The sequence below is a fragment of the Drosophila albomicans genome, chromosome X (genome assembly GCF_009650485.2).
Source record: "Drosophila albomicans strain 15112-1751.03 chromosome X, ASM965048v2, whole genome shotgun sequence".
NCBI lineage: Eukaryota > Metazoa > Arthropoda > Insecta > Diptera > Drosophilidae > Drosophila > Drosophila albomicans.
This window is the reverse complement of record NC_047627.2, coordinates 209510-223251: the sequence shown is the minus strand read 5'-3', so window position 1 is coordinate 223251 and position 13742 is coordinate 209510. Positions and strand designations below refer to the sequence as shown.

Sequence of the window (13742 nt, the reverse complement as noted above, 5' to 3'; positions counted from 1 at the left end):
GTGGGTCAGAGGAATCGCATGCTCTATTAAACACATCTGATATAGTATTCAGGCGACTGTTTTTCCTTGCATGAGAAAACATATCGAGTTTGTACAATTTTTTGCGCTCTTCTGACGCATTTTCACGGAGAGCCCCTAGAAGAAGTACGGAGGTTTCCATAATTTGGTGCCAATGTACCAGTACTTTATGCAAAATTTGAGACATTGTATACCACTTATAAGTATTAACGTATAAGTACATCAAGTACCTACTCTAAGTTTTTATGGGCATACCTCAAACCCTAAAATTATATAAACACTTTTCAAAGCGGCATGCAACAATAGCATTGAATTTTCTGTTTCATAGACTAGTTCAAATGGTAATTTTCACTTTAACCTTGGTCCTGCCTCAGTATACGTCAAGCGTTTACGACATCATCTTAACAAACTCAATTATGAACGAGGATGCAAGCCATTGCGCAGGCTTTTCTGTAGCATTTTCGTAAATTAGTATTATTCAATCCGAAAAACTGAATAAACTTATCTTTTATTAAGATTTGCTGAACATCACTTAATTTTTTATCGATATTTTGCAAAACAAACTGCTTCACAGCAGTTTGTTGGCGGGTGATGTTGCTTCAAAAATCAAGCGTTGAATAACAAGACGTAAATACAACTGCAACATTGAGTTTTGCCGTAAATCGGGCAAAAACGGTCAAAAAAGTTAACCACTATTTGATTGTTAACAGATTAGTTAATAACATTCAGCATTAATATTGCCTCGACCGACCTAGACGCACAAGTTACACTCCACAGAAACACAGATACATTTGTTAGCAGCGCCCTAAAAACATACCAACAACCATTGCACGATTGGACAATATATCACATGTACTAAAAATTTAGTGTCAATAATTAATATTACAAACCTTGACGATTAAATTTCATATTCAAGCTTTTTTGTTTGATTTAATATTTGAATATAAAATTGATAGAAAAAATCACAAATTTTCCCGAAAATTTTTTTTTTAGAAGGTCGAGACCATAGTCTTTAAATATGGGCGAATAACAAATTACGAACGAAGTCTAAACTTTTTTAAAAATATGTTTTAGTATTCTTGAAGTATTCTAAACCAAAAAATAAAGTCAATTTAATGATACCGAACACAAAAAAAAATGTAAAAATGCCGCACTTTGCGACTTTTTGTCCATAGTGCACTGTTGGGTTTGTCATAAGATATTGCCTATCGATCTGCAAGTTGTGTTTGATTAATTTATTTGAGGGGCACTATAAAATACTGAGTAACAAATGTTTGAAAAAAAAGAAAGAAATTTTGGTCATAATGTCAAGCGGCATTTCGGAAATCAACCGCGCAATAAACGATTTTTCTTTATTTAACTTAAAATGAGAAAGCAAAAGTCATAGATTACTGCGAAAAGTAAATATAAATAATATACGCCTTTTATTGATTGTATTTTTGTCATAACTACGGTTATGTTTATTTCTTAAAATGTGCAAGTCTTTAAATAAATGACATTGAGCTTATAGTGTAAATGTTAGAATTGATACATATGTTATGTATATGCAAATAAATAGATTTTGATGATAGAAAAAGTTTTATATTTGAGATGCTAAACTTGGTTTTGAATCATACACAACTTTATATGGATAAATAAATAAAATGTATATACATACATATATCATATATAAAATATGTACAAAGAAGTTAATGAACAGAGCATAGCTTTATAAAAAGTTTCACTGCAACGTGGAAACGTGGGAAAACAAACTGTCATTGATTCGCTGCAGGAGATTTGAATCGTGTGCTCAAGATGGCGAATAATTATTTATTGTTTTCTTTTCGCTTTTTTTTAAACTTCTTGTTTATGTGCACTTTATTTGCCAACTGCAGTCGCATAGAGCAAAAGAGCTTTTGGGTAATTAAAATGCTGTATAAAGTGCATTCAATGAAACGCAACCTTTTGATTCCGCCTGTGATGTAAGCCTACGGGCTCGCCAGCGTTTTCGATTGGGATTGAGATTGGGGTCGGTGGTTGGGGATGGTGATGGGGATGGGGATGGGGATGGGGAATGGATTTCATTCGATTCGGTTTCGTTTTCATCGGTTGCTCAGTTAATCAGTCTGTCCGTGCAAATGACGTTTTTTTTGCCTATAGTTTTGCTTTGCTTTTGCCATTTCCATTGATGGAATTGAATTTAAAAAGTGCTGCATATCGATTGGCTTCGTTCCTTTCTGATGCCGTTTGGGTCAAAATTAAGAGGGCTTGATGAGGTCAGCACATTGCTGTGATATAATGTGATACTACCAGCCACTTCTCGACTCCGGCAGCCGCATCGTTAAGCTAAATAAAGTTTATTTAATAAACTAGCCGTGCTTCCCTTGGTCAGACTTGTTGCCCCATCTCTCTATCTCTCTCGCCCTCGCCTTCGCCCTCGCCATTGCTCTCTCGCTCCCACTTTCCCTTTAGCAATTAACCGTTTCCAGCTTTCGAAATGTGTTGCATACTTTCGAGCGAAGTGAATTCTCCGGCTTTTGAAATTTGTTGCATACTTTCGAAACGCTTTTTTCTTGCTGTTCTTTTCTTAAGGAAGATCTAATTATTAGCACGCATATTGTACGTATAAAAGAAAAGAAGTGCAAAGGCGTGTACCAAATCAAATTTTTGCGACTCGCATTATTTAAACAAATGAGTGTGCTGGCAGCAGCCACACATCATAGAATTTATGCGCCTGGGAAAACCGCTATAAGCTTTTTGCCAAGACATGTGTCATGTCAAGGCCTCAAAAGAACGCAACAAAAAAACAAAACAAAAAAAAAAAAACAAAAAAGAACAGCAATAAAAAAAACAACGCAACACAATACAAGGGAAGGCAAAAGCAACAATAAATATAACAAAGGCAAAAGACAGCAACCAACAACAAAAAAGTAGCAGCAGCAACTTGAAGATGACAACGCAAGCGCATCTTTGAGACCTCCACGTCGAGTAGTCGGTTGAGTTCCTGTGCTGCGTGTGTGTGTGTGTGTGTGTGTGTGTGTGTGTGTGTGTGTGTGTGTGTGTGTGTGTGTGTGTGTGTGTGTGTGTGTGTGTGTGTGTGTGTGTGTGTGTGTGTGTGTGTGTGTGTGTGTGTGTGTGTGTGTGTGTGTGTGTGTGTGTGTGTGTGTGTGTGTGTGTGTGTGTGTGTGTGTGTGGCATTTTGTGCGTATATGTCGACTACTCCATTTTACTATGCTTGCTACATAAGGAGCGGTTGTATGTGTCCTTGAATATTTGGATAAAATGCCTCGATACGTTGCGATTGTTTTTTTTGTTTTTTTATTTGATATGATTTGATTTGTTGTCGCTGCGTGCTTTAAAGCCACGACTGATTGTTACATTTCAGTGGATGCTACTGCAAATTTCTCAGTCCACGCTGTGCACGCTGCCAATGCTTATTTACATACAGAAGTGCCAAGTGTCTTCGGCGTGTGTGTGTGTGTGTCTTGCATCCACATCTTAATTATATTTGCGCGCGACTTTGTATGTAAGTATTTCAGAAACAGATGTCTGCTTGTGTGACAACACACTAAAAATATCTCAAGCATGTGGCATGGTATGCCAGCCAGACAGCCAGCAGTTGCCAGCAGCAACAACGTTACGTGTGACTCTGTGTGTGTGTGTGTGAGTGTGTGTGTGGCACTCAGTAACACCATGCTTCTCACCACCAGAGTGTGCACAACAACAGCATGGACAGCGACAGCGACAGCGAGAACGACAGCAGCAACAATCCCACCGCAATCTTCAATCCCAAAAAATTCCACAATGCCCATTCCCAATCTCTTTCTGCATAAATAGTAAATGTCAATGCATGCAGCGAGAGAGAGTGAGAATCCGCACTTGTGTGCGTGTGCAAGAGAGAGAGAGAGAGAGAGAGAGAGCGGATATTGTCGAGCGTGTGGATGCTCGTGCATAAAAATTTCCCAACTTGTAGTAAGTGAGAGCCACAAAATATCTATGAAAAAAATCCGCGAGAGAGATAGCTAGATAGAGCGTGAGAGAGAGAGAGAGAAAGAGAAAGAGGCAGCGAGAGAGAGAGAGAGAGATATATATATAGAGAGAGAGAGAGAGAGAGAGAGAGAGAGAGGGACGCTGAGTGTGGAATAAAGATAGTTGGCTAGGAAGAGGAGCGGTCGCTGAAGAAAATGCTGCGCAAATACTCCCGCGCAGCGCGAGCAACACATGGAGAACGGGACAGCGACGGGACAACGAGAGTGAAGAACGGATGGTAGATGCTGCTGGCTGGCTGCAGCTCCAGCTGCCAGCTGGCCTAGTTATTCAGCGAGGAATAAGGTGTGTGTGTTTACTTAGTGCTCGCGCTCTTTGCCAAAAACCACAGCAGCCGCCCAGATGCCAAGTCCCTGACGTCGTTCCTTGTGTGTGTGTGTGTGTGTGTGTGTGTGTGTGTTCGCGGGTGTGTGTGTGTGCGACTCTCTCGCTGTTTGTGTGGTCTGATTGTGTCACTATGTCAATAGTTGGCGTTGGTCTTCTTGGCAGGTACTCCAACAGCCACTTGCTGAGAGTAGTGGAAGCGCCCTCTCTCTCTCTCTCTCTCTTTGCTCTTTGCAGCTTACTCGTATGTGCAGTCACCCCCCATTTTCCACTTCCCATTTCCATCATCTGCTTCTGTTTCTGCTTCTTATTCCCCTGCTGCTTGTTACAAACAACAGCAACGTAAGGCGCCTCGTTATTATGTTTACAATGTTGTGTAAAGTTGTAAATGAAGCACAAAGACAACACATATGTATTCCGCTCTCACTCTCTCTCTCTCTCTCTCTCTCTCTCTCTCTCTCTCTCTCTCTTTTTTTCTCTCGTTCTCTCTCCCCCTCTGTTACTCTGTCTGTGCATTGTGTACATACACAGGTGTGGAGTGCGTGTGTGGGAACAACGAAAGGCAATGAACGGGCAGCAGCAGCAGCACAAAGTTCACTCTATTCCCATGTCGCATGTCTGTTCCACGTCCCATGTCCCTGCTGTGTTTGTGTGCGCCTTTTGATTTCTGATTTGATTGTCCATCCATTTCAGTACCTGTCCATTTACAATGGATATTAATTATGTATGCCTCAAAGCTACTGCACAGTTAGAGGAGCAACAACTACAACTACAGCTACAACATGCCTATAAAATTGGTTCGCCAACTAAACACAGCAAACACGCAGCCGAAAAGTATTGCATACTTTCGGAGCCCACACCAAAATTGGATACTCCTCGCCTGAGCGCAACTTTGCTCCTCAGTTGTTGTCGTTGTTGTTGCTGCTGTTGTTGAGGGAGAGCAAAGCATTTGAGGTGTGTTAAGGATGTGGGCGTTGTGGACGGTTGGCGTCGCACCATGATTAGATTGGCAAATCGTACACCATTCAATTTGACAGAATTCAATTCATGGAAATATTCAATTTGTCTGTAATTTTTTATTTATTTTTCCCTCGATTCGTTTACGTTTACGTTTTCATTTTCGTTTTATTTATTTCTTTTTCTCGGTGACTTCTTTTTTTCCACTTGTATTTTGCGCTACTTTAGCCAGCCGGAATTCCGCTATTTATGTACTGAGCATGTGTATGTACACACAGCCGATATGCATATACATATATACGAACATATAGATGTACATATGTATATATGTTCACGCTAAGTAGAGTTAAGCACGCCAAAAAACAGAGACCAGAGAACCATATTCGTAGTCATAGTGCTATTTGCAGTCACACTCGTAGTTGTGCTTGAGCTGAAATTATTTATTACTATTGCCGAGGTCAGGGTTTTTCTTTCTTCCTCTGTTTTCATTGCTTTTTTTGGCTGGAAACAACATGCAGCTGCTTGAGGTCAACTGAGAGAAACATTTCAGCCTCCCCCTGTCCGTCCTCCCCGCCAAAAAAATAGTTGTCATCATTTTGATAAATACATCATTTTAGTGCCCCGTGATGTTGAGCTGTTGTTTTATGTGCGAACAAGAAACCTAAAAGCAGCGAAGCAGCGGCAGAGATGTTCTCTAAACTGTAAGCTGCGAGCTCCTCGCATTGTAGCCCAGTGTTAAGTGATGCTTAACCTGAAGAAGGCTGATGCAACCGACACTCGAAACAATAAGAAAAACCAATAAGCAGGCGAGAAGCAACAACAGCAACAACAGCAACAACAGCAACAGCAACAGCAGCAGCAGCAGCAAGCAACCAACACCTAACCAATTAAAAGTTTTTAAAAACTTTTCGAATTAACTCTAAAACAACTTAATTTTTTGCTCGAATATATTTCAGCCCGCATTGAGTGCTTGCCTCCCCCGAAAATTGCGTTCCCCTTGTTAAGCAGGATACGAGGGGGCGCCGAGGGGAGTCATGGAAGGTTCTGCTGCTGTGTCTTCTAGTTGAGCAAGTTTACTTTTCTCTTGGGTATCGTTCGTTCTGTTTGCGCTCTCTCTCTCTCTCTCTCTCTCTCTCTCTGGCTCTCTCTCTCTCTCTGTCGTGCTCTCTCTCTCCCCTTCTCTTTCTCTTTCGCTTGAGTCTAAATAATATCCCAATTTTTCGCAGATAAATCCATTTTGTCGTGTAAAATAGGGGCGTTGATGCTACGTATTTTTGTCCTACATCTAATCTGAGGGGGTTGGTAATGAGGCGAAAGGACGGAAGAGGGGGTTGCTTCGATTAAAGTCAGCAACACGCTGGCTAAGAGACGACCCACAGACACTTGTCTCTACAGAGCTTTGGCTGAATGCGAACTAAAAAGAGAATCGAGAGAGAGTCTCAGATAACACGCTTAGAGAGCGAACTCAAGAGAGAGAGAGAGAGAGAGAGAGAGAGAGAGAGAGAGAGAGAGAGAGAGAGAGCGAGATGCTGGCCCAGACTCCCAATCACCGGCTCCAACATGCTCCAATACTCCATTGCCCCATTGTTGTTGCTGAGCGTAATTCTTGCTGTTGCCGTTGTCGGTGTCCGTGCTGGCGTTGGTGCCGTATATCTGCGGCTGCGTCGTCGTTGTTGACGCGATGTTTGCTGGCAAAATGTGGACGTCGGTATTTTGGGCCGCGCGCGGTGACCACGTCGTCGCGTGCCCATGTCCTGCAGACTGCAGACGTATGCGAGCGCTTTAGAACGTTGTTTGCAATCGCGGAAAGTGGCAACGGGAAATCAGCAAAAATATACAAAAAAAAAAAAAATAAAAAAATAACACTGAAACAGAAAAAAAGAAAATAATAAACGGTGACGACAGTAGCTAACAGCAAATAGCGAATAGCGACTAGCAAATAGCACATCAGCAGCGATAGCAATAGCAATAGTGACAACGGGCACAAGAGCATAAGCATATATACTATAGCGATAACATAATACTATACTCTATAGACACAGTATACCGTATATAAACTGCTAACTGCAAACTGTCAGCGGTCGCCGCATTTACAGAAGCTATAGCCGGAGTCGCAATCGGTCGCAGTCAGAGTCAGAGTCGAAGTCGAAGTCAGCGGAATCAGCGAACACGGCAGAGAAAAGAAAGAAACTACCAAGCGATAAAAGCGACATACACAAACATACACAAATACACATACACATACACATACACAAACACACATACACATACACATACACATACACGCACACACGCGGTGACACAGAGCACACATGGAGACACCCTGAAAGAAAAATGGCAGCAGCAAAAAAAGGCACACTGTATTCAATTAAAAACCTCAACTGATGCAGCTGCTCTTTGGATAAAAATCAAATAAGCCACGCGCAGGCACCCATCGACATATATATATACGAGAGTGTGTATATATATATATCGATATAAAAACGAAAAGTATCAAAAAATGAGAAGCAGACAGAGATAAAGATTGCGATTACACATAATTGCGATTCGGTGAGCAGGCGCATTCAAACAACCAAACGAAACGAAACGAAACGAAACCAAGCTGAAATCCAAAAGTTTAAAAGAAATAAAAACAAAAAGTACATAGCAAGCAATCGGGCAAAGCTGCACCTTTAATACGACAACAACAAGAAAATATTTTGCAATATTTTATAAAGATTTTTTGGCATTTTTTTTTTGTACTGTTTGCTCGCAACAATGACAAACAAAAGTGTGTTCACATAGTTAAGTGTGCTGTTTAATTCGATTAAGAAGCAAGCGCATCACCAACAAAATAATCAACTTCAAGGATATGGATTTAAATCGGCAACAATAAATATTACAACAACAATAGCAGAGCAAGTGGAGGAGGAGCGGCAACAACAGCATCAAGCATTAAAAGCGAATGCCGCTGGCGCATAGGTAAAGTCAATATAATGCTAAATAATATATCTTATTACAAAAGGGCAAAAAGGCATTGCATGCTTACAGGCGCCACAGTTTCACACACACACAAACACACATGCACTTGTATTGTATACTCACACAGAGCGTGTATCTGCTTATGCATGAGCGTATTTGTGTGAGTGTGTGTGTTTGTGTGCGGAAAGCATTTGGCAAAGTCGTCTCAATTATTTAGATTTATATTGTAGCTAATCACTTAATTGGTTTTTCATCATCCCAAGTGTTTAGCGGCGGAAACAGTTTGGCAACTAGGCAGCTTGGCAACTTGGCAACTTGGCAAGATTGCCCCACTTTAAAGCCACTTGAATTCGCTACAGATTCCTTTGATAATGGCATTTCGTGATGTTAACAACAGTTCGTGTTGTACACGATGTAGTTATCTATGTTGGTTAGTTTCATGTCTGATTTTTGGAGATCGCAGTTTGGTGAACAGTGAAGATCAAGATCATCTGAGATATATCAAGGTGAATGATGGATTCTTTTTGTATGCTCAGGAACGAATATGAATAAATATGTACACAAATGTACAACTATGAATCTACATTCAAACCACAAACATATGTACATTACTCGTATGTATATAGATAAGTACATATGTTTCTAATTGCACACTGTTTGAAATACCTGAAAGATTTTCGCATCCATCGCCGCTTCACAATCACAGACGGTGGTTGCAGAGTGGAGACGGAAGCGGTGGCGGAGGCAGCCTCCTTCGTCAGCTGCGCATGACTGTCATTCATGATACGAAAATTGTTTTCACCCGTCGGGCCATTTGTTCGTCGTATATTAGATTAGGAGATTTGCCTTGGTCCTTGGTCCAAGGGGCCGGCTGGCCGCTGTGTCGGTCTACCCATCGGTCTGTCGGTCGGTTCCTGGCAGCCAGCAATGAGGCAGCGTTGTGTTGGTTGCCTGGCTTGTGGGAGGGGGCGTTTTAGTTAATTGGATATTGAATGTAGCCTGCTCTGTCCTGTCCTGTCCCACAGTCATCATCATCATCTCTCGCCAGCAAAGACGTAACGCGTAACGGCTCTAATTTTTCCTTCGCTTGGACAGTTTTCAGCTTTTGCTAAGGCTTCCCTTCTCCCGGACTCACTCACAAACTCACACACACACACACACACAACTGCAACCACACACTCGTCTTGGGCGCGTTTTCGTTGAGGTCGGCATGAGCATGCGTCGGCATCAGCTTCGGCATCGGGATTGGCAATCGGCTTTTGGCTCCATCAGCGGCATCCCGCTGTTCGTATCAGCATCAGCTTCGGCATCGCGTTGCTCGGCACATTTTTGTCTACAACTTGCAAAGCAGATGCTGAGAGAGAGAGAGTGATGCGAAGAGAGCAACTTGTTCGAGAGAGAACTTAATTAGAGAGCGACATACACAGGCGAGATGGCAATAGAGCGAACGAGAGAGCAAGTGTGGAAGAGAGCGCGTTTCTGTCTGGGTTGTCAGCTGCCTGCAGACTGTAAGTGTGGTAGAGTGTGTGAGCAAACTCGCCAAACCTTAGATCGACTACATGCGTACACTGTACCCACACATGCGAGTGCGTGTGCTGTGTGTATATGTCTCAATGTAATCGTCAGCAAGCCGCTGTCGGCGGCGCCTGGCGAAAGTCCAATGTCCCATGTCCGGACACCGGAATGATGTAGGGTGTGGGTGATGGGGGAAGGGGACCCCAGGGCAGGAGCGACGGATTCCACAGGGCAACGTCTGCATGCCAGAGAGAGATTTGTTATGTGTCCCGAATAGTGAACTGCCCAGAAGATTCTTGAGCTCAGTCAGCGTGTTTTGTTTTGTTTAGTTTTCAGTTTATTGTTTCTTCTCTACTTCTTGTTCTTCTCCTTTTCCTCCTTAGCCTTCGCCTTCGCCTTCTCCTTCTCCTTCTGAAGCTGCCGATGCTGCTGCTGCTAGTTGCAATGCCTCCTATTCATCTACTATGTTCTCCCTCTGCTTTACTGTTGCTTCTTGTTTTGTCAAACTGAATTGCGGAATTTTGTTTTTGTCGGTTTGTTGTAAATTGTACGGTACGCTGCCCGAGTTGTCTGCTCGCTCTTTAAACGTGTCTCTCTCTTCAGGATACCAACAATTTCCAATAGAATTTGTATTACTCGTACGCCCGGTGTTTCAGTCGGTTTTTTACACGATTCACACGATTCACATTCACACCTCAAAATGTATGTATGAAAGATATACATATGTATATACAGCTCTGTGTGTGTGTGTGTGTGTGTGTGTGTGTGTGTGTGTGTGTGTGTGTGTTTGCAGACTTGTAGGGCTTTTGCTATATGGCAAACAATCAGGTCTTCACTTTTGCTTCAGTAGGTAAAGCATACTTTTAGCGACTGATTAAATTAATGCGATGCCTTTTCAGCGTCCTAATGCTGCTGGTAGCCGGAACAGTTGTGCATCCGAGAAATTGATTTGATAATCGCAAAGGTAAATAACGATTTCGATTTGTGTGTGTGTATGTGTATATATGTGTGAGTTTGCTCAATAAGCCTCCGGTTCTTTGCGCCACTCAAAGCTAGCACACAAAGACCCCAGAGAGTAATGGCAAAAGTAACAGCAGCAGCAACAGCAATCGCAGTGGCAATGCCATCTTGGGCTTACGTATAAATCTGACATCCAACCAGCCATAAATGTTCCGAAAATCAGCTTGGAGCCATGTAAGCGAACCCACAAAATTTGTAGTACACTTCGTGGTTGGTATGGAGACACAAGAACAACAGTAACACAACAGTAACAAAAACAATATCATATAAACAACAACAGCAAAACTTACACCAGCAATTCCCTTAACAGCAACAGCAACAGCAACACAATCACAAGCACAACAAGGCGACCCCACGAGTTGGAATTTTGTTCAGTTATTTTGTGTTGTATTTGTTGTTTGCACTCATAGTACGTATATATATGTATGTGTATGTCTATGTATGTTTGTATATTTGCTGTTTCTTTGCGGTTTATTGCGCGTTGAGCCTATGCAAAGCAGATAGATCGTCCCTAGCCGAACCCAAAACAATGACCGCTGTAGTACAATGCTTGCCACAAAAACGAACAGTAAAACGAACAGCCGAAAATAAAACTAGAAAAGAAAATGGGAAAATACAAAAATGAAAATGAAAATAGAAGCGAATCGAAGCGAGGAAGAGAAGTGCTGGATGATTATGCAGCCGCATGATTGAAGCTGTGGCAAGTTGGTACCCCCATTTCCCATTTCCTATTCCCCAAATGTGGCACCCGTAGCTGACGGGGCTGAAGCTCTACATACTCTATCTGCGACTGCGACTGCGGCTGCGGCTGTCATTAACAGGGTGGTTCTGCGATGCCAAATTCGGATTATGTGTGTGGCCAGTGGCCAGTGTGGCACAGGCACAGGCACAGGCACAGGCACAATCCACAATCAAACTTTCAAGCAAACCGCTTGCCACAGCCACAGCTATACCTATAGCCTGCCAAAAATTTTCCAATTGTTGTGGACTCTGGTGGAAGGCGAGGAGCGAGGTGCAAACGGTGGATATGAGGTCAGGGTCAAAATTATAAAAATAAAATAAAAACAAAAAAATAGATAGGAGTGCTGGCTATTAGCATCATTGGCTAACCGTGACAGTTATGCATTTTTAAGCTACCCGAACTCTGATCTCGTTGTTTGTAGCTTCTGCTGCCAAGTCTGTGAGTCGAATAATACGAAAAATATATTTATTTGGCCCATTCGATGGTCCAATCATTACGATGTATCAAACTCTTACTGCATATTTTTGCAATCTTACGTTTTTCAATTAGCTCTCTTGCTGTCTTTCTTCCGATGCAAACATCTATGAGATTAGCATTTCATCCCAATGACTCGCTTAGTGTGCTCGGAGATTTGTTTGACTACTCAGTAAATATTTAAGCATTAAAAAAACATCATGAATGAGATTTTCATCATGAGATTTTCATAAACCGTTCACAATTACATGAATAAAAATGGAGTTATTAATGAGAATAAACACCAATCAATTGAAATATGTTCATTCACTATTTATTTGAAATTATGCAAATAGTTATATTATATGTTAGTTTGTGGAAAATTATTAGTTTAGTTAATGAAGACGCAGATTTTTTAAAAGTCATCTTTAATTCATTTCTAACAAATTTCCTCAATTTAATAGATTAGACGGAGTATTTTAAAATTATAATTTGTAGTATCTAACAAAAAAAAATATGCAACAGTGAAGACAAAACATTTAAAAAATTCATCAATATTCAAATTGTTTTCATTTATTAACCTAATTGAAGGCAATTTCATTATCTTCTATGAATTAATAAACAAGCATATAATTGGTTACACAAAATAATTCGCAATATTAAAAAAAAAAAGTGGAAAGTTGCACAATTTTTTTGTCTTTATATTTGTACTTAAAAGTTATTGCTTGAGCTAATGAAGATCACAAATTTTATAATGACATTTATATTCAAGTTTTCGGTTGTTTCAATAGAAATTTTGTGCCTTAATAAACATGGATTCAACTTTAATTCAACTTTACTTTTCGTAATATCATAAGAAAAAAAAAAATTGAACAATGTTGCTGTCTTTTCAATTACACTTTCGGAAAAAGTTTTCTATATTCAAATTTTATTTTCATTTACTTCTCTTGTAACGAGAAATTGAAACGAAGACCTTCATAAAGTTATTTCTATTATACAATAAATTGAAAACCTTTTCGCTTCTAATTGAATGTATTGCTCAGCTTCTGAGAATCAATAAGCATGCATGGCAAATTATCACAGCCATTGGCCTTCCATTACTTGCATCATAATCAATAAGCTGCTTCGACGAGGCTAACACAGTTACTCCCTCGGGATTTCAGATTGAAATGCAATGCGCCGAGTGCAATTAAGCTGATACGGTTAATGGTTGATAATTGTCAATCAAGTTTATTGCCAAATAAAAAATGAAATCGATTTACATGCGGCAACTGAAGCAAACAAAAAAGAGAATACCATACATCAATTGAATTGAGAGTATCGAAAACGGATTTTGTAATTTTATAATTGTTGTAATAAACAAACGGCATCTGTAAAAAACAAAGCGAGAGGGAGAAAAAAAGCACTTTATTCAGGGACATTCGCGTTACATTTTGTTGTTGATGTGTCCAACTATTCACCCTTGACTCGCTGTGGCTGTAGCTGTAGCTGTGGTTGTGGCTATTGCTGTTGCTGTGGATGTGCCAGAGTTGAGGCGAGGCGAGGCGAGGCGAGTTCGTTCAACGGTACGTATGAGGGTCGTCACAATTAATTATTTAAGCAGTTCAGTTGAGGCATGTCATTGCATTTGCTGCCACTGTCACTGCCTCTGTCTCTGCTGCTACTGCTGCTGATGTTTGCAATTTAACTATGACCCCTTTTATAGCTGCCCTTGACTAATTACGGT

The 13742-nt window shown here is 40.9% G+C and overlaps 1 protein-coding gene across 17 annotated transcripts in view; it reads left to right on the top strand.

Annotated features, from left to right (window-relative positions):
• Positions 1 to 7094: 7094 nt before the first annotated feature.
• Positions 7095 to 13742, top strand: part of LOC117578209 (disintegrin and metalloproteinase domain-containing protein 12) — a 46423-nt gene continuing 39775 nt past the window's right edge. For all 17 annotated transcript variants that reach the window (XM_034263560.2, XM_034263565.2, XM_034263556.2 and 14 more), the window contains exon 1: positions 7095 to 8286. The gene's annotated coding sequence lies outside the window, so the exon portion shown is untranslated. The remainder of the gene's footprint in view (positions 8287 to 13742) is intronic.